General features: G+C 48.4%; 1 protein-coding gene across 1 annotated transcript in view; it reads right to left on the bottom strand.

Annotated features, from left to right (window-relative positions):
- Positions 1-19,009, bottom strand: part of LOC127006629 (protein abrupt-like) — a 199,913-nt gene extending 180,904 nt beyond the window's left edge. Inside the window, exon 1 of the mRNA XM_050876752.1 lies at positions 18,910-19,009. The gene's annotated coding sequence lies outside the window, so the exon portion shown is untranslated. The remainder of the gene's footprint in view (positions 1-18,909) is intronic.
- Positions 19,010-19,435: the final 426 nt, after the last annotated feature.

Consider the following 19,435-nt stretch of genomic DNA (forward strand, 5'->3'; position numbering starts at 1 on the left):
CTAAACCTCCACCGCATCCCCGAATAAGGGCAAGGCAACCCCGCCCCAGCATTGCGTGACCCATCTTGGCGGGGCAGAGACACTCCCCGGCCACAGCATCCTCAGCACCAAGCACTAACAAAACCGCCAAGCATTTGTTACTTGTACAGAACCAAGAAGAACCCACCACGCCATATGCAGACAAGAGATGCGGCGCAACCTCCTTCAGAATATACTCAAGAAAAAAAAAAACATACAGCAACAAAACAATCGACTCTTTAAAACTATAATCAAGCTTACAAAACCTTCTAACAAAAACGTACCTCTGACAAAACACCCACAAAAAAGAAACAATACAATACCATCGACTCTGAAAAGGGGGGCTGAGGTTAGGTACAAAGAAAGGCCTTCCACGTCACACAGGTTAGTTAGCGCAATGTTGACAAGTGCTGCGTGCTAATCCTTGGCCGGCAATCACCTCCCTTCCCACGTGGTTGCGACGAAGCGGCGCGATCATTGCACTTCCTGTCCTGGTTAGCTTTTCTCGGACGCTTCCACCTCTCACGTCAACTAATTTCAAAGGCCAAAAAGGAGATTAATCGAGTTGTCATGAGTGTTTTTTTCATATTCATTGTACAGAAGAAGAGTTAAACTACCACCAGGGTCATAGAGGTACCACTGGAAATGCCCCAAAAATCAACACGAGAAGCCTGTCAAATGTGAGAGTGTTGGCGGCGAAGCGTTTTGAGAATTATGCTCTTCCTGTAACCCTCTACTCTCTCAATACTCATTCGTCTCCCCGGCCCCGCATATAGTATTTTCGCGAGCTAGTTAGGTGCCTCCTCTGTATGTCTGTGTGTGTGTGTGTGTGTGTGTGTGTGTGTGTGTGTGTGTGTGTGTGTGTGTGTGTGTGTGTGTGTGTGTGTGTGTGTGTGTGTGTGTGTGTGTGTTGTGTGGTGTACGGAGCAACGGCATCATTTCAGAGTAAAAGCTAATAGAAAGTAAACCAAGAGACCAGCAAGTTGAGCATTTAAAAGAAACGAAAGAGCTTAAACACACACACACACACACACACACACACACACACACACACAAAGCACGAACTTCAAACCTGGATAACTCTTTACGTATGCAGTCGAAACCATACGCACACAAAAGACACGTATACCAATTAGGCCCCAGCATTCACACCTGAACTAAGACACAGGTGCACCGATCCCATCTCCGCCCACCATCACCCCACCCCACCCCTTGCCAACCCCCTCACCACCCTTGTCAACCCTGCTGGATCCACTAATCCCTACACACACATCCGCTCTCTCATCTCACCCATAGCATTCTCCTGGAGGGCCTCGCTTCAACCCCATATCAATATCACCCCGACCCAACACTACACCCAATCCAACACCCTCCTTTACCACTTCACAGCCATTCCCCCTCCCCCCCCCCCCAAGCCTAGCCCCTTCAGTCAGAACAGTTGAATCAAGCAACTCATCACACTCCTTCGCCCATGTATATCATCCTGTTAAAAGCTGTAGAAATGGTATCCTATTGAGACGGCAGAGTCAGTGTGTGTTCCTCTGTGCCCTTAAATGCATTCACAGTCTTTTGTCATGATCTAAACCTGTTCACCATGTTTTCTTGCGCTGATGTCAGTTATGTTCTATCGCCTTGTGAATGTGGCTGTTTTTGTCTGTCTCTCCGTCAGTCTGTCTATCTGTCGGTCGGTCGGTCGATCTGCCTTTTTCTGTCCATCTCCGTTTGTGTGTGTGTGTGTGTGTGTGTGTGTGTGTGTGTGTGTGTGTGTGTGTGTGTGTGTGTGTCTCTCTCTCTCTCTCTCTCTCGACACCACCCACTCATGGCTGCCCTGCCCTGTTGCTGGTCGAGCCATCCGTGAACGCCTTTGCTTCCCACGGGGCCGTGCTCCTGCCCGTTGCTTCCCCCATACCCCTCTCCGTAGACACAAAGCTGTTGTATTGCTTCACGGGAGTCACGCTTGAGTAGTTTGTTGGCTTTAAATAATTTTGTTCCCCAGACCCGCACTATATTTTCGTAGAAGGATGAACGACATTGAAGGACTTTGCAATAATTAAATAAAAGGTCTGTGCAAGGAAATCCGGAAGTGAAGCCTTGAGTGGGGGTGGGGGGAGTATGAAACCCAAAGCTGAAGCTGTTAAGATTGAAAAACCATTGCTAACGAAATGTTGCCGCCAGTTAGTTAACTACAAGAATTTTTTGATGCTCCAGTCTAAAACTTAAAATTAAGAACATAAGGAGAGGCATGTTATAGGTTTCTGAGTATATAGGCCATTTTCTGATAGAAAAAATGTTGAAATTCCGGTTTCGGGTAGTACAGAAAGCCACTGGAATTTATCAAACCGAGGCCAAAGCTGCCACCTCGACCCCACAGCTTGAGAATACGCAACTTCCAATGCCAGTAAGAGCACAGTAGACGTGCAAATGGGGCAACAGGCACGCCGACACGACCAGCCGTTGAGTTACGGCAGAGTTGTCTTCTTCCACAACAGTAAACTCGCCGCCGCAAAATAACAAAGAAAACTTTATTATGCACCCGCGACTTAAATAGCAACTACCCTATGATTCTGCATCCCCATACAACCTTAACGGCAGCAAACATGGCCCCAGGTGGTCCGGCAGTCCCTCCTCCCACAGAGTGTGGTGGAGGTGGACTTTGGTAGCTGGCTGGAGGACGCGAGTGCATGTGGCTCCATCACACCGCTCCTCCGCTAATCAAAAAGAGGACATGTAACTCGAGTACCTGTGGTTGTCTCGGCGACACGCGATAGCGCGGCCACAACCACATACTTCTTTTTCTTTGTTATTTTCCTCACAGGTGATTTGTTTAATGGTTTTGAGTGACTTGAAACTGGTATTACCTTGCTCGGAGGAAGACGCTAGGGATAATGCATCAAAAACAAGTGGTTTGTTGTGAGGTAATTTTTCTGTTTCTGGTCGTCGGCTTTTGTGTGTAACAGACGCCGACACACCTGCACACACACGCTGCTGCACGGCCGGCCCTTCGTGCAGGCCCCGGTGGTCTTGGGAGCCAGCGTTTCCTCGCGCCTTCTCGACAGTCACGGTCCTTTCAGCAAGTCATGGAAGGCAAAGGAGTGCGAGAGGCGCTGTAGGACTCAGTGACTCCCGGGCTGCGCACACCGCCACCAGGGGGAACGGAAGGGGTGACGGGATGGGTGTAAGCGAGAGATCGCATCGTAGGCCTATGCTAACCACCTCTTTTGTCTCTTCCTCTTCAGCTCCACAGCATCTCCACACATTTCGCCTCGCCCCATCATTCTCAGAGGCAGCCGCCGCCTCGCCGCCTCCGGGGCAAGTCATGCCTATTTTTTTCTCGAGATATAATAGCATCGCGAGTAACAGGAGACACAAAGAGGGAGGGAGGGGGAGGCGGGGGTTGCAGCGGGAGAGTGAAAGTCATATGTCGGCGTTGCTGAGCCTAAAGGGTCGAGTCTCCGGGTGTTGCCCCCACGCGAGCACCGTGTTCCAGGCGTCCCTTCTGTCCCCCCGCCGTGCACCGCCGCCGAGCCTCGCTGCTCCCTTCAGGATGTGCTGTGCTGGGTATTATTTCCCAAGCAATGATAGCGAAAAAAAACTATAGGTGTTGATTTAAATCTGCAGCGCAGCTGATGGCAACCACCCGGCATGTTCAACCCTTTGAGGCCAAACTGTGGTTTCGCTTTGTATTTAGATTTATCAGTTTCTTTCGGGCTGTAGAGATGAGCGAGTGGAACGTCTTGTAGCGGGACATCCACCACCCGTCCCGCCACTCGTCCTGCACAGCCACACACCCACGCACGCCGCAGCTGCCCGCTTGCAAAAATGTTAATAAAAATGGTAAGGAGACTCGTCTGCCTGGGCCTAAGACTTTGTCAGGCGCATAGGCCTTAATTACACAAGCGTCCGAACCTGACTAACGTACAAAAAATGTAATCCATCCAACCTCAACGCTGCCAGAAGGTGAAGTCTTGTGGGCGTTTCCTGCAAAGGTTGCAAGATGTGCTGCACCACGAGGAAGGCTGCATAATTATCTACGTTTTCTTTAGATTTCATCTTCTCCGTTCAATGGGTGATGTCGTACACGCTGCTCGGCGAGGCAGGAGGTTCTTCCTGCCTGCTGTCTGCTAGTCGGCAAGGGAAGGCCTTCGCTGCTGTGTCGAAGGAGGGAGGGGGGGGGGGGAAGAGTTGGCCGCTGTGCCTGCGGTGCACAGGGCGGCGGGGCGGCAAGGTTGGCCTCCACCCCGTCACGCAAAGCTCCACCAAGACACACCTTCCTCCGAAACATGGGTAAGGGTGTCCACTGAGCCAGGATCATCTTGGGTGAGGCGGGCCTGGGCGGGGTGTGCCGGGCCAAGGTGGGCCGTGGCGTGAAGTGAACCGATGGACTTCCAACCCATCTCAGGCTATATCATTATTTACATTAGTCCGGGTTTTGATTACCAGACGTTCATGCCGTCACTATATATATACCAGGACATTTCCTCCCTCGGGGTGAAGGGCAAACACTGGCATGCGATGAGGAGGTAAATGCATGCAGGCAACAAAAGCAGTGTTAGGGGCGGTGACACTCCGCCTGCACCGCAAACAGACAACAAGACATCCCCCAAATTTTACACACGATGCTTTCACTCGTTCATGAGACAAACACGAGTTGCTCCTTGACTACTGATTCTGCAGGGGATGTGTTGGCGCCTCCCCTGCAGCATGGTGACAGTGGGTGAGGGGGAGGGGGAGGAAGGGGCACGGCAGCACCCCCCCCCATTCCCCCTCCCCCACCCACACCCAGTGAACCAGTGTAGCTTCTCATGAAAACCGAGAAGTGGCTCTTAAACCCGACCAGGGAAAGGCGAGCCCGGCCCGTTCCTCGCCCTCAACAGTGCCACACAACACATGTCATCGTGCTCTCTCTCTCTCTCTCTCTCTCTCTCTCTCTCTCTCTCTCTCTCTGATCCTTATATATCTTATTTTCTTCTTAACACATCTTCATTTTGACCAATAAGAACCTGATTGTCACCCATTCTTCCTGTTTTATTTTTCTCCTTACTCATAACGCGTTTTTTTTTTTATCTATTAAGAACGCAAACTAACTCTTTGACCTTCGCCCATCCCTCGTGTCTCATTGTCCCGCACCATGGCTTCCTTTCGACCAAATAACAACGATACCTCTCTGTTGGACCCTTGTCTATCCACTGTGTCTTGCTTTTATTTCTTCAGAGCGTGTACGGGAAATCTAAATGCCCAAAAAACTTGGGCGACGAAATGTCTAGTAATGCGGCCCTTATACCCCATGGAGTCCTGTTCTGGTGTGGGATTGTTCTGAAGAGTCCTGTGCTGGTATAGGAATGTTGTGAAGAGTCCTGTGCCGGCATAAGAATGTTCTCAGAGTCCTGGACCGGCATAGGAGTGTTCTGATCCCCCAACATGGCTCCGTTTCGTCCATTAACCCGGTAGCAGCGACGGATTAAATTTGTGGCTTTACCGTGTACCAGCGACAGGCTAAGTTTTTACCATGATTTAAACCCCTCAAAATAGATGATGCATAAACTGATAAAAAATGCGTTGCTATATATTATTAAGTGGTTTGTGTGAGTGATGATTTTTTATCTTTTTTTTTCTCGCTTAGAGGGACCTTTAAGAAACATGATCCCTGCAGTTACCGGGTTAATAACATCACCTCCCTCGCATGGTGACGCAAAGCAGTCGAGGATGTGTCTGGAACTTGGTGTTGGCATATAGATGATGGAGCTGTCTCCCGTATACACACGAAGAAGAGAAAGCTGTCTGTGTTCCCTGCCCGCATGCCCGCACCACAAACACCCGCATGCACAGACACACACCACTTGCCCTTTGCCCCTTGCCCACAGCTTGGTGTATACCCGCAACTTGCTCATCACTCACTCACTGCCTGAACACCTTGATTGCCGTGGGACTCCGAGGCAGCCAAGTGGTTAGGGGGGCGCTCTGTTGGCTTCTGAGGGGTTGCAACATCTACATAGTTTTGCCCTTCCTCTCTATGGCTAGCTACCCCCATTTCACAAGCATGGGCAGCGATGGTGTATGCTCAACACTCGATTGCTGGACACTTTATTTCCGTTGGCAGCCAAGTGGTGGGGGTTTGTGTAGGTCTCTGAGGGGCTGTAAAATCTAGTTCTGCCCTCTCTCTCCATGGCTAGCTACCAACTTTTCCTAACATGCACAGCGACGGCGTATGTTCTTATGGATTTATTCAGTCTGAGCCGCTGTGGCACTGGAGGCAGGCAGAGAAGTGGTGATCCGTGTCTAACTCTGCGGGGCTGCAACACCTAAGTTTGCTCTCCTGCTCACCCGCCTCGCATGCACACAACGGCGACATGTGTTTTCGTGAAGCTGTTTTGTGTGAAGAGGAATACCTGCGTGAATATTTTGTGTTTGGTTTTCAGTTTCACTTTTATTTTGTACTCGCCCAGGGAAACATAATAGTGCGGTAACAGACAAGTGTCCTCCACTCACAAGCAATTATTATTAAACGCCTCACTTGCATTTACAGATATATAAAAGTTAGTCATCAGCATCACCGAACTGTTTCTTCTCTCTTTCACCTCTTTCCTCTTCTTACCATCATTATCATCACATCATCGTATGCAGCCAAACCGTACCTCACGTGACAAGGGACACAGTAGAGGAGAAAATATAATCAAACAAGGTGATAAAAAGTAGATGATAAGGAAAACGATATAATAGTTCTTGATAAATCCTCCTTCATGGGCGATGGGATGTAAAAATTAACCCCTTGACCGCGGAGTTCCCACAAGAAGACATCAGCAAGTTACAGGAATGGAACAAAAAGTGGCTGCTACAATTCAATGTGGAAAAATGTAAAGTCATGCACCTTGGGAGAGGATATCCAGCATACCAATACCACATGGGAAACACTCCACTATCCACCACAGAAGCAGAGAAAGACCTGGGAGTATATGTTACCAGGCTACCAGTGAAAGCCGAATCCGTGCCAATCGCAGCGGACGGGTTAAGGTTTACCAGACATGCTACGCCAGTTTGCTGTAACGACCAGGAGAGTTAACGAGGAGACGGCTGCTGCAACGAGGCGAGACGGAGAGGACGTGAATGAGCTCGGCAGTGGCAAAAGAGACGAGAGGACAGGAACAAGCCTTTGGGAACCCTCCAGCACCCCTTCAGCATCTAAAAGTTACTATATCCACTAAAGGGGCTATTACACTGAGCAAAATTTCCGTGGATCTTCAGTCAAACCACGATTTCCGCTGGCGTGGTTCTCATATTTCCGTGGTTTTCTGACGTGTCCACGATCTTCCAAAGCTACGGTAGATTTCACTGAAGGACGACGGTATTACTCACCATCATCACCAGCAGCAATAACAAGAAACGAATGAAAACCACGCTAGCAGAAATCGTGGTTTGACTGAAGATCCACGGAAAATTTGCCCAGTGTAATAGCCCCTTAAGAATGAAAGGACCGGGCTCAAGTGTGGCAGCAGAGGCGAACATGAGACGAGTATTGGTTGGTATTACAAGACACTTTCGCTCCTCACACCACCTATTTCTAAAGGTCAGAGAGGGGGTCAGTCGGGGTCTAATGAGTGTTTCTTCAAGTTCACGGTACAGAAGAAGGATCAAACTACCACCAGGGTCATAAAACTACCCCAGGAAATGCCCACAACTCCTACGCAAGCCTTGTCAAATAGGTGTTTTTGGCCAACGAAATGTCTTATAATACGACCCGGTTGATATTCACAGACGTTTTCGCCTTTAACATCAACTATTTCCAAAGACCAAAAAGGAGATCAGTCGGGTCCTAATGAGTGTTCTTTTTAGGTTCATAGTACAGAGGAAGGGTCAAACTACCAACAGGGTCACAAAACTACCCCTGGAATAGCCCCAAATTCCTAGGAAAGCCTTGTCAAATATGTGAACTTGGGCGTCGAAGTGTTTAAGAATATGACCCCGAGACTCCAGGACCTCTGCAGGACATCCTTAATTCCCTTTCCTATCCAACCTCTCCTCCCGTATAACCTTTACCCCTTCCATTCATTTCCTCGTTCCTTCCCATTTCTCCGCACCACTTCCTCCCCTTCCTCTTTCTCACCCTCATCCTCACTCTACCCTTCCAGTATACTCCTTCCCTCACTCCAGCAAGACAGAGAAGGGTAAAGGTAAAGTTGGGAACATGCGCTATAGCTGGGCGTGGAGGCGGGAGAGAGAGAGAGAGGGGGAAAAAAAAGAGCTTGCGGGGGCGGAATTAAGCGAGCTCGGTAATGGCAACAAAGACAAAGGAAGGACGAGACCAAACTTCCAGCTCTTCCCTTATTCTTTCACCTCCCAAGCGAGAACCACCACGGGGGGGAGGCGCCTCACACCGCTCTCTTCTTGTAATAATTAGTTTACCTTGAATTGTAAATAGGGAGAATCTAATCTAAATGTAGATGTTTGAGCCCTTTTTTATTTCTTTCTCAAGGTTCAGGGGGGCAGAAGGGTGTGTGTCTCCCGAGGGACGTTCGACACGCCTTCGACCTACGACGGCGACGACGACGATGTGTGTGTGTGTGTGTGTGTGTGTGTGACAAAAAGACCATTAAAACTTGAAGAAAAAAAACTTCAAAGTCGTCAGAAAGAGAAATAAAAACTTATAAAAGAATGACTCAAAGCCTTCCATACGACGTTCAATAAAGGTTAACACGGATGAACGCGTCAAAGGAGGATCTGTTGACTCGGGGAACAGTAAAAGATATATTGCTTAAAGGTCGAGGTTAACTTTATATATCATGGCAAAGTATAGGTATCCATAGCAGACAAACGTGTAACCACTACCTAACCTAACCTGACCAGCTAACGTAACCTAACCTAACCTAACCTAACCTGGTCTATCTTAACCTAACCTAACATATCCTAGCCTGCCCTAACCTATCCTGATCTGACCTACTAATCTAACTTAACCTAAACCTATTCTAATCTAACCTAATACTCTAACTTCACCTGTCCCATCCTAACTTAGCCCATCTCTACCTAACGTACTAAGCTAACCTACTATCCTAATCTGACCATCTTGATCTAACATAACCTATCATAGCGTGATGTGTGCTGATGAGTGACAACCTGTAGTAATTAAATGAGGTTTACCTGGATGGTCAAGTTGGTTTGGAAATGCTAAGGTGATGGGGGAAAGGGTTAGGACGAAACGGGTGAGGTGAAAGATGCAAGCTTACATGTATAGGGTGGTGATGGGGGCAAGCGTCAGGGCGGAAGGGGTGAGGTGAAAGATGCAAGCTTACATGTATAGGGTGGTGATGGGGGCAAGCGTCAGGGCGGAAGGGGTGAGAGATGCAGAGAGGTAGGGGAGACAAGTCAGGGCGGAAGGTGAGGGAAAGATGCAAGTCTAACCATGTATAGGGTGGTGATGGGGCAAGCGTCAGGGCGGAACCTGAGAGATGCAGAGTTATATAGATAAGGCGGAGAGGTAATCTAACTTAACCTAAACCTATTCTAATCTAACCTAATACTCTAACTTAACCTAACCTAACCTAACCTGGTCTATCTTAACCTAACCTAACATATCCTAACCTGACCTAACCTATCCTGATCTGACCTACTAATCTAACTTAACCTGTACCTATTATAATCTAACCTAATACTCTAACTTAACCTAACCTAACCTAACCTGGTCTATCTTAACCTAACCAAACATATCCTAACCTGACCTAACCTATCCTAATCTGACCTACTAATCTAACTTAACCTGTACCTATTCTAATCTAACCTAATACAGAGGTGGAGAGCAGCAGGGGGGTTGGAACAAAACAAGAAAAAATAGTGTCAGGGTTGTGAACAGTATAGGGTTGAGAGACAGGACCATTGGGGTGGGAGTAGGGCAGCCTGGATAAGGGACGCAGGGATGGGGGCAGCAGAATGGGGAGGGGAAACAGGGGAAAATGAAATACCAAGGGTGAAGAGAGAAGGGTTAAAACACTAACAGGATTGAAAAAAAGCAGTAATGAAGGGTAGTAGGAATGAGGGGAGGGGGATTATGGTAGTAAGATGAAAGGGAGCAGGAATGAAAGGAACAGGACTAAGGGTGGTAGGAATGAGAGAAGCAGGAATGAGCGGAACAGGAATGATGGGAACAGGAATCAGCGGAGCAGGAATAAAGAGAGCAGGAATGATGGGAACAGGAATCAGGGAAGCAAGAATCAGGGGAAGCAGGAATAAAGAGAGCAGGAATGATGGGAACAGGAATGGGGGAAGCAAGGAGGAGGAGAGCAGAAATAATGGGGAATAGGAGCGAAGGAAAAAGGGGTGATGATGGCCAGCAGAGGCGATGAAGAGTACTATCTAGGGGTGAAGGGAACAGCATGAAAGGAAGGAAGGGGAAGATAAGGTTGAGTATCAGTAAAAGACGAAGAAGGGATGCTGATGCTGATGATGGGTAGCATGAGTGAGGGTAAAATCGGTGAAGGGGAACATGGATGAGCAAAACATAAGGGTAAAGGGGAGAGGGAGATGTCACATGGATAAACTTATGTACGGGATGAAGGATGTGGAGGTAATGGGTAACAGAGGTGAATAGATAAGCATCATGAGTGAAGGGGGAGGAGAGGGGGGGGCAGAGAGAGGTAACGAAGCGATTTGGGTGATAGTTATCGGAGGTGTGAAGCAGTAAGCAGGTAGGCAGGCAGGCAGGTAAGCAGGCAGGCGGGCAGCTGATTACCGGCCGTTACACCTCAAACTGCTGCTGACATTAGACCGATCACTGGGTAGGCCTATGAAGCTGAACTGTTGCGGATGCGGTAAGAACGCTATCTCACTGCTCTTATCGACCTCTCTCTCTCTCTCTCTCTCTCTCTCTCTCTCTCTCTCTCTCTCTCTTTTAGGCAGTTTTATCACGCTCCGTCAGGTGGTTTCTCTTCTGAAAATAATCTGGTATCCTTCCCTTCCTCCTCCCTCCCCCCCTCTCCCTCTTTCCCGCCCCCTCCTCCCTTCACCCCCTCGTCACTGCCCCCCCCCCCCGCCTTTCAACTCTCCCCAGGGTATTGGCAACCATCAGAGCAAGTGCCCCATTGAAGCAAACTGGTTGTTGTTGTCTTTGTTTGTTGTTGATGTTACCCCCCCCTCCTCCTCCTCCTCTTCTTCCTATAAGCTAGCCACCCAAAGTTCCCGTATCGGCGTGAATCGTTGCCTCTTGATTGCTGTCTGTTTCACATCGCTTTAGTTTCCCTGTTTATTCAGCTTTATTTTTATTTTTATTTAATGGTGCGTTTTCACTCCGTTACCTTTTTCTTATTCTTTGCCGTACCATACTCTCTCTCTCTCTCTCTCTCTCTCTCTCTCTCTCTCTCTCTCTCTCTCTCTCTCTCATTCCCTTGTTCCCTAACCAATTACTATCAAGTCCCTCTTCACGGCGCCCCTTCCCTATTTATTCCCCTCGTCGCCCTCACTGCTGCCGTTTCTCCGGGAGCTTCAACCCCGCCCCCCCCCCTAAGCTGCCTCTGACTCCCCTTCTCTGCAACAAAGAGGGAGCGTTTATTGGTTGACAGTGTGTGCCATCCTCCGTCTGCCAGTATTGATTTTCTTCCACTCTAATTTGAATGTCAAAAATGTGTAAATCACGATGGCGGAGGGAGGCAACTAATTGATTTCTATTGGTGATTAATGTGCTCGCCAGGCTCCTCCTTGGGGGGGTGGCGCGTGTGGGTGTGACACTCCCTGTGGAGGGCCGAGGTGGAAGGCCGTGGTGGAAAGCAACGGCTGGAGGACTTTGTGACTGATGAAACTGGAAAAATGAGGGAGGGTGAGGCGGCGGCCGAGGACGGCAACATATTGCAACAGCCGTGCACGTGGCGGCCGCGCGCACCGGGGCCGCGCTGCCGCCGCGCCCTCTACTTCTTCTCCTGTCCCTCGCTGCATGTCCAAAGCTTCTCCTGACCAGCGAGGCGCCTCCACACCTGTCCAGGGTGAGGGGCGAGCTGCTGGTCCGCGTCAAACACAATGCCGCCCGCCTCAACGGTGGACTTGGATATTTGTCGCAATTGGTCGCCGGCACCCTCAACCCCTTCATTTCAGTGACCAATCAGCGCGCGGACCTCTGACTCCGGGGCCGCTTTCAACAGACCAATCACAAGCGGAGTTGCACGGCGTCCCGAATTACAGAAACAGTTTCATATGTTTTAATCATTGTTTCCTCACATAATCAATACCGAAATGTGACAAATTTCTAATCCTAGTCAGTCGGCTGTGCCGAGTTAAAGTTCTGCTCCGCTCAGGCCTCTCCTCGCCGAGTCCCTTCACTACCTCCCCCACTGTTGGCCGCAGCTGCTCGGCACGGACCTCGCTGCAACCCGGTGCGGAGAGGCCTAGGCGGCGGGCGGCGAGGTGCAAGCTGACATTTAATGATACCTGAGGCTAGGGAGGCGAGGGCTGAGTGCACACAGCTGCCGCCACCACACCCGCTCACTAGGCCTAACACCACACACAGGATCCTGCCACAACATCTAGCAGTTTGAGAAAACTTCCAAGACGTTCTTTTTCCTCTCGTTCTCTGGCGCCCCCTTATTAAACAGCCTACACTGAGCCACAGGGGCGGGGCAGCTCTGCGTACCCAGCACATCAAGGACAGTTACCCCGGCAAGGTGTCCCAGGCCACCAGTCAGTCGGAAGGACGCCTCGCACGCGCTTCATACACGACTATGGCAGGGTCACCCAAGGAAAGTTTGTTGCTCGATTTGTAAATAAATAAATGCAAATCAATATCAAACCTCGATTTAAGAATTATTTCGACATAAAACACAAGACAAAATAACGCGCTGGAATACAAGCTAGCCAGTCTGCTGCAAGTAGGTTCATAAACAATGCATGGCAGGGAGTCTGTTGCGAGTATTTTTCAAGGGTGGGTGACAGGGGGGTGAAATGCGGTGACCTTATCTACCAAGTGTACGTCTCCAGAAGGCTGCCTTGCAGACCCAAGATGGCGCCGCGCTGGGCCTTGCAGGGTGAAGGGAGGGGAGGCGCAGGCTTACGGAGGAAGGGAAGGTAGGGTGATTGAGAAGAGGCCCAGTGGGTGGTTAATGGAAGGCGGGATGAGGGAGAGAGGGAGGAGAGGGGCCGCAAGATTTAGGATCAAACATTTGTCCCTTCTCATCCTCGATGACGCGCACCCTTTTAGGCAGCCGCTCATAAAATGAAATAAAAATGAACATCAGTTTCAACAGTCAGCTGAGGAAAACTTTCTGGGTGTGAAAGGACTACCGAGGAACGAGCATGCTCTCTACGCGCCAACCCCTCACCAGCAGCCCAGGGAGCCCGTACATAACACACCTATGGATGTAGCGGATGTCATATGTACTACATACTTTGTGGATGCGGAAGCAGATGCAGATATCAGTTTCTACCAAGCTGCGGATGCGGATCTGGATGCGGATATCAAATTATGACATCCTCACGGATGCGGATGCGGATGTGTTCAGGATTTTGGTAATTCACTATATAGCACCAATTATTGTCACTATGTAAAATTATCTCCCTCCTTCTACCCTTCCGCAAAACTCTTGACACATTAGGTTGTGTAAATTTGAAAGGAAATGAATACAAGCTATAATTTCAGTAGATAATTAAGTTAACATGAATTAATTAATTTTTTTCAACTTTGCAAGCTCTGTACTCTGTAGTTTGCACTCTGAGTCTGTGACTCCGTAATGTATAAAATATATCCGTCACATCCTGTTAGTGTGTGGTGCGGATGCGAATGCGGATATTATTTCATCACAAATGCGGATGCGGATATTTCATGTATCAGAATTGCGGATGCAGATGCAGATGCGGATGTAAAAAATTATGCGAATGTTCCGAGGATGGGGATGCGGATGCGGACATCCGATACATGACTAAACACACACACACACACACACACACACACACACAGAGAGAGAGAGAGAGAGAGAGAGAGAGAGAGAGAGAGAGAGAGAGAGAGAGAGAGAGAGAGAGAGAGAGATGTCGAGACAGAAGTGAAGCAAACACGAAGTAATTATTACCTTGCAGACTAACAACGTTATACGTCCCCGCAAATTTCGTTCCGTTCGCAGTCTTGTGAAAAGAGTGTCTCCTCGAGGGAAAGTTAATGAAGTCATGTGATGCAAAACAAGCCAACGGTGTGGCAAACAGGAGGCAACACTCGTCGGGGCAGCCAGGGTGCGGGGAGCGCGGCGAAGTACGCTACAGCCGTCAATGAGGCAAAGGCAGCGACGTGACCGTTCCAGAAACATATAAGAGACACTTAAAATAGTTCACTCAGGCTTGATGATGAAGAGCGAGAGGTCTGTCAAGAGGAGAGGCAACGTTCTTCATCCAAACGTTCATACCTAACAATATCTTGACTCGAGAAAACTCTTAGGGACCTTTTCGCAGGTTTTGAATTATATTGCAATGAACGACTTCGAACCCCCCTGCGGCGGGCCGCTGCCCGCCCATCGAGATAACTGTAAATTATTTGCACACTATGTAAGATGTAAAATACATAAAGAAAAGAAGAAAGAAAAGACTATTACATCACGTTCGCCGGCCTCCACCATCGCCATATACGTAAGGCACCACACACACACACACACACACACACACACACACACACACACACACACACACACACTAGCAGGTCCTGAAGTGACCCAAGCAGAAAAAAAACAATTGATTTCATGTATTTACTAGAAGACAACCCCACCGCTTTCCACAAAAACATTAGCGTTACGTTTATAGTACTCATGCATCGCCAACCTAACCTAACCTGACCTAGCCTAACAACCTGACACAACCTCATTACCCAGCTCTGCCAGAAGCACCTGCAAAGACAAAGGACGCAGCCAGACTCAGAATACGAAATCTTTACGACTCTCCTAACGAAAGAAGACGATTGACGGAGACGGACGCCCCCGGTATTAGTTGCTTTAAAGAGTAACTACCCGCTGTTGTAGCACGTATACACATAGGCTACATACTCCCATTTGGCAGGTCTCGAGGTTGAGGATACGGGGGAAGGAAACCTAAAGGAAAGATCTAACGTTACATTACCGTTTTATTTTCTCCGTTATTATAATTTAACGAAGGGGATGAAGGCGGCGGCAAGTAGTAGAGTAGTTAAAGCTGTGTTGATGACGGTAGAAGCGAAGTAACGAATGAATATTATGATCCTAAATATGCACACTGGTAAGAAGAGACTGGCTGTGACAAAGGATAGCGATTTGTTGTTGTCGTGGTGGTGGTAGTGATGGTGGTGGTGGTGGTGGTGGTAGTGATGGTGGTGGTGGTGATGCTTCTTCCGTTGGCGTTTGCTTTGGTGACTTTTCTGGTGGTGTTATGGTTGGTGGGGGAGGTGTCTCTACTGGTGGGGGGTGGTGTCTGTATACATGGTGGAGGAAGGAGTCTCTACTGGTGCCGGCGCTGGTGTTGGTAAAAGTGAAGGTGATCTTATAGGTGGTATTGGTGTTGGTGTTTATGTTGGTGGTCTAGTGGTGGTGGAAGTGGAAATGGAGGTGGTATAATGGAGGTGATGGCTATAATTCTATTCTTGTTGGAAGCAGTGCATGGTGTTAGTGATGAGTTCCTTCTATTCCCATTGGTGGTGGTGGAATGACGGTATTGGCGGTGGTGGTGATGGTGGTGGTGCTTATAATGACAGTGACGTTTCTTGTTATTATTATTGATGGTGTTGGCAGTAGTGTTTCTTTTGGTGATGATGCTTCCCTTTGGTGGTGGTGGTGGTGGTGATGATTTTGTCTTTTGTCGCTGGTGGTGGTGGAATGACGATGATGGTGGTGGTGGTGGTGCTTCATTTGGTGGAGATGTTTCTTCTACTCTTGTTGTTGATGGTGCTGGCAGTAGTGTTTCTTATGGTGATGATGCTTCCCTTTGGTGGTGGTGATGGTGATGATGATGGTCTTCTTTTGTCACTGGTGATGGTGGTGCTTCATTTGGTGGTGATGTTTCTTCTACTCTTGTTGTTGATGGTGCTGGCAGTAGTGTTTCTTATGGTGATGATGCTTCCCTTTGGTGGTGGTGATGGTGACAGCGATGGTGGTGAGGGGTAGTGTGGGCAAGGCGGCGTGGCCCAGGGGAGGGAGAGCCCCGCCTGCAGGGGAGTACGGGAAGCTGTGGGGGCCGCGGGCATTGAGAGTGGCAAGTGAGGGGGGTCAGACGGGGGGTAGTAGCCATTGCAGGCGAGGGTCGAGTCCGCCATTACCATATCAAAGGAAGGCAGAGAGACGCTACCTCTGTCACGCATCACCCTCCAGCCTCCCCCCTGCCTCCCCGCCTCTCCCCTTCCTCCTCCACCCCTCGCTCTCTTTTTTAGTAAGCCCCATCATCTCTTTCCCTCCTCCCCAACCCCTCAACCCCTCGCACACAGCCCTCTCTCTCTCTCTCTCTCTCTCTCTCTCTCTCTCTCTCTCTCTCTCTCTCTCTCTCTCTCTCTCTCTCTCTCTCTCTCTCTCTCTCTCTCTCTCTCTCTCATACACACACACACACACACACACACACACGCACTCAATCACAGATGCACAGTATATAATTAATGTCAATACGCCATTAGTTACGTTCATAAACTAAAAATACAATTCCTAATACTATAAACCATCGCTGTACAAATACTGCCACTTCGCTACAGGCCGGCCGCTGACGATGTGTTTAAGCTATACGACAAAACATTCCGTGGCACCGTTAGTTCACTGCAGACTGAACCTTTGAAGTAGAGGTTACTGACTCATATTTAGGAAGCGTAAATTCGTCCCACCGAAGTATAAATCCACCTTCATGCAAAACCAATGACTATATAGCTGAATAAGACTGGTTCAGTTCCCAATAAGCCCAAGTTGCCCGCATAGCTATATAACGTTAAAAATAAATATATGTAGTTCCTGTTTAGTCAGGCTTTCTCTATATATGGCGTTAGAAATCCAGGTTCATGAATCCTTATTGACCGAATTGTCTACGAGTGCAATTTCTTACTAATCGAGTTGTCTATATACGTAACTAAACTAAATAAAGGTAAACAAGACCAAATTAATAGCAGACTCAAAACATGATTTCCAGTGACAGCCGTGAAGAGCCAGTAAAATTACAGACTATTGAAACTTTTCCCTGATGTATATCCTATACGAGTTTAGATCGGTCTTGGCATATCCACAGAGTTTTCAAAGAGGAAACCGTGAGGCGTTGCAAGCTTAAAATGGAGCCGAGCACACCCGCCTCTCTGCTCCCCGGCCGTGTGGTGCTGGCGAGGGGAACAACACAGGACCCCCAAAATGACTGCGAGCTTAAGTTTAATTTAATGGCAGTAGTAATAAACAAAGGTGATGAAAACAACAAAACCTCTAGTAATAAAAACAGAAGAACGATGGTAATAACGACAATAATAAAGATAATAATAATTGTAATAATATCAGTAGCGGCACCAATAATAATAATAATAATAATAATAATAATAATAATAATAATAATAATAATAATAATAATAATAATAATAATAATAATAATAATAAAATCTCTATCATTTCCCACAACACCACATCCACCTCCCCACACCCACATCCTCCCCAGTGAACGCCACATCCACCCACCACCACACACACCCAGCACCACAAACACCCACCACTACAGCTACCTAACACTAAACCAACCACAACATCCGCTACCACATCCACTCACTACCACCCACCCACCCACCACCACCACAAACAACCAGCACCACACCTACGTGATACTAAAACTAGCAGTGGGCTACATCCTACCACACTCACACGCCTACCAACAACATTCATCTACTACCACACCTACCTAACACTGTACCTAGCACCACACCCGCTACCACACACAGCATCACATCCGCCCTCCCACTACCACACACGCCTACCAACACATCCATCCACCGCCATACCCACTACACACATCAGAAAGTAAAATATAATTAAGTATAGAATATTTTGCACGCACACACAATTTTTTTTTATATCTCTGCCTATAGCGCCGGTAGGCTTTCTTCAGGAGCCTGGTGGTCGGCCCAAGCCCGTTATGGAGCAGGCAATTTTTATAGTGGCGCCAGTTATGCTTGGTTCATGCTGCCCCCCGGAACTCATTCTTGATTCACTTGGACGGTTTCTTCAACAGTCCCGGGTTGATGGGTGGTCTTCAGGAGAGCATGTGGGTAGTCTTAGGCCACTCGGCGGTGACTGAAAAATCCCAGGTGGTGGCGTGGGGATTCGAATCGACGTTGTCCATGGCGTGATGAATGCGGGGCCCACACGCTAACCACTCAGCCACCGCCACGCGTATGCAAATATTCCCTAATTGTAAACTGCAAAGATATTATTTCACGATCACGTTCCTTCAGTGAAGACAAGGACAATGAAGAGAAGGGCACAGTGTTTCTCCTTTCACCACGGCGACGTTACTAGTACTTCAAGAAACACTCGCCTGCACCATATTACTACAACACTATGATCGGCATGCACTAGGGAGAGGTGTAACTCCACAATAGTCTTCCCCATTTCACGTCGTCTATACTTATTACCTAAGGAAAATAATATTTTCACAAAAAAGGTTGTAAAATTTAGGCTTGACTCAAATTTTGGCAGAGGGTTTGCTGGATACTGAGTCTGGTGTTCGTTTTACAACCCTGAATCGTGTATGTCTTGCAGTAAGTGCATGAACGACTAATGGCACTTTTGTAAAGATTTCACAACAGAATCAGTGACGAGAACACGTACAATCAACAACGTGTGAGTGAGTTACTTCACCCCCAACACCGAGGGTCGAGTATCCAATCTTTGGGACATACTTCAGTGCAGGGATGAGTGTTCACCTCCGAGCCTGTCTCGTAGGTAAAGGAAGCTTCTTGGTGTTACTTACGTGCCTTATACTTGTTTGTTGTCGTTGCTCGGGGTGGAAAAGATCCCCGATGACTTTTTTTTCTAAAGGTGCCTCGCGTAGTGTGGCTGAGTGACTCCCGGCTGGCAGCACACTGATAAGGGAAAACAGTCTTGTCATATATCCGAACGACTTCAAAGGTCTTATCTATCCCTTACAGCATTAGGCCTAACGGTGACAAACACAAGGTAGATGCACAGTATCAGCAGAGCGGATAGTCTCCTGAAAAGCTAAATCTCATTCATTCCTTTGGTGTTTTTTTTTTGTGTGTTTGTTTTTAACGTACACATGAACTTTTCTAAATAACTCGATCTGGAAACTGGTATTCAGCATTGCCATATGGTCGACCAATGGAGATCGTCAGCCTTATCACCCTCGTGCAAAACAAAGCATCAGCAACACCTCTCCCACGGCCAGCACCACGCCTACCACAGCACCACGCCTACCCCAGCACCACGCCTACCCCAGCACCACGCCTACCCCAGCACCACGCCTACCACAGCACCAC

Source organism: Eriocheir sinensis, chromosome 3, assembly GCF_024679095.1.
Source record: "Eriocheir sinensis breed Jianghai 21 chromosome 3, ASM2467909v1, whole genome shotgun sequence".
In the NCBI taxonomy this organism is placed as follows: Eukaryota; Metazoa; Arthropoda; class Malacostraca; order Decapoda; family Varunidae; genus Eriocheir; species Eriocheir sinensis.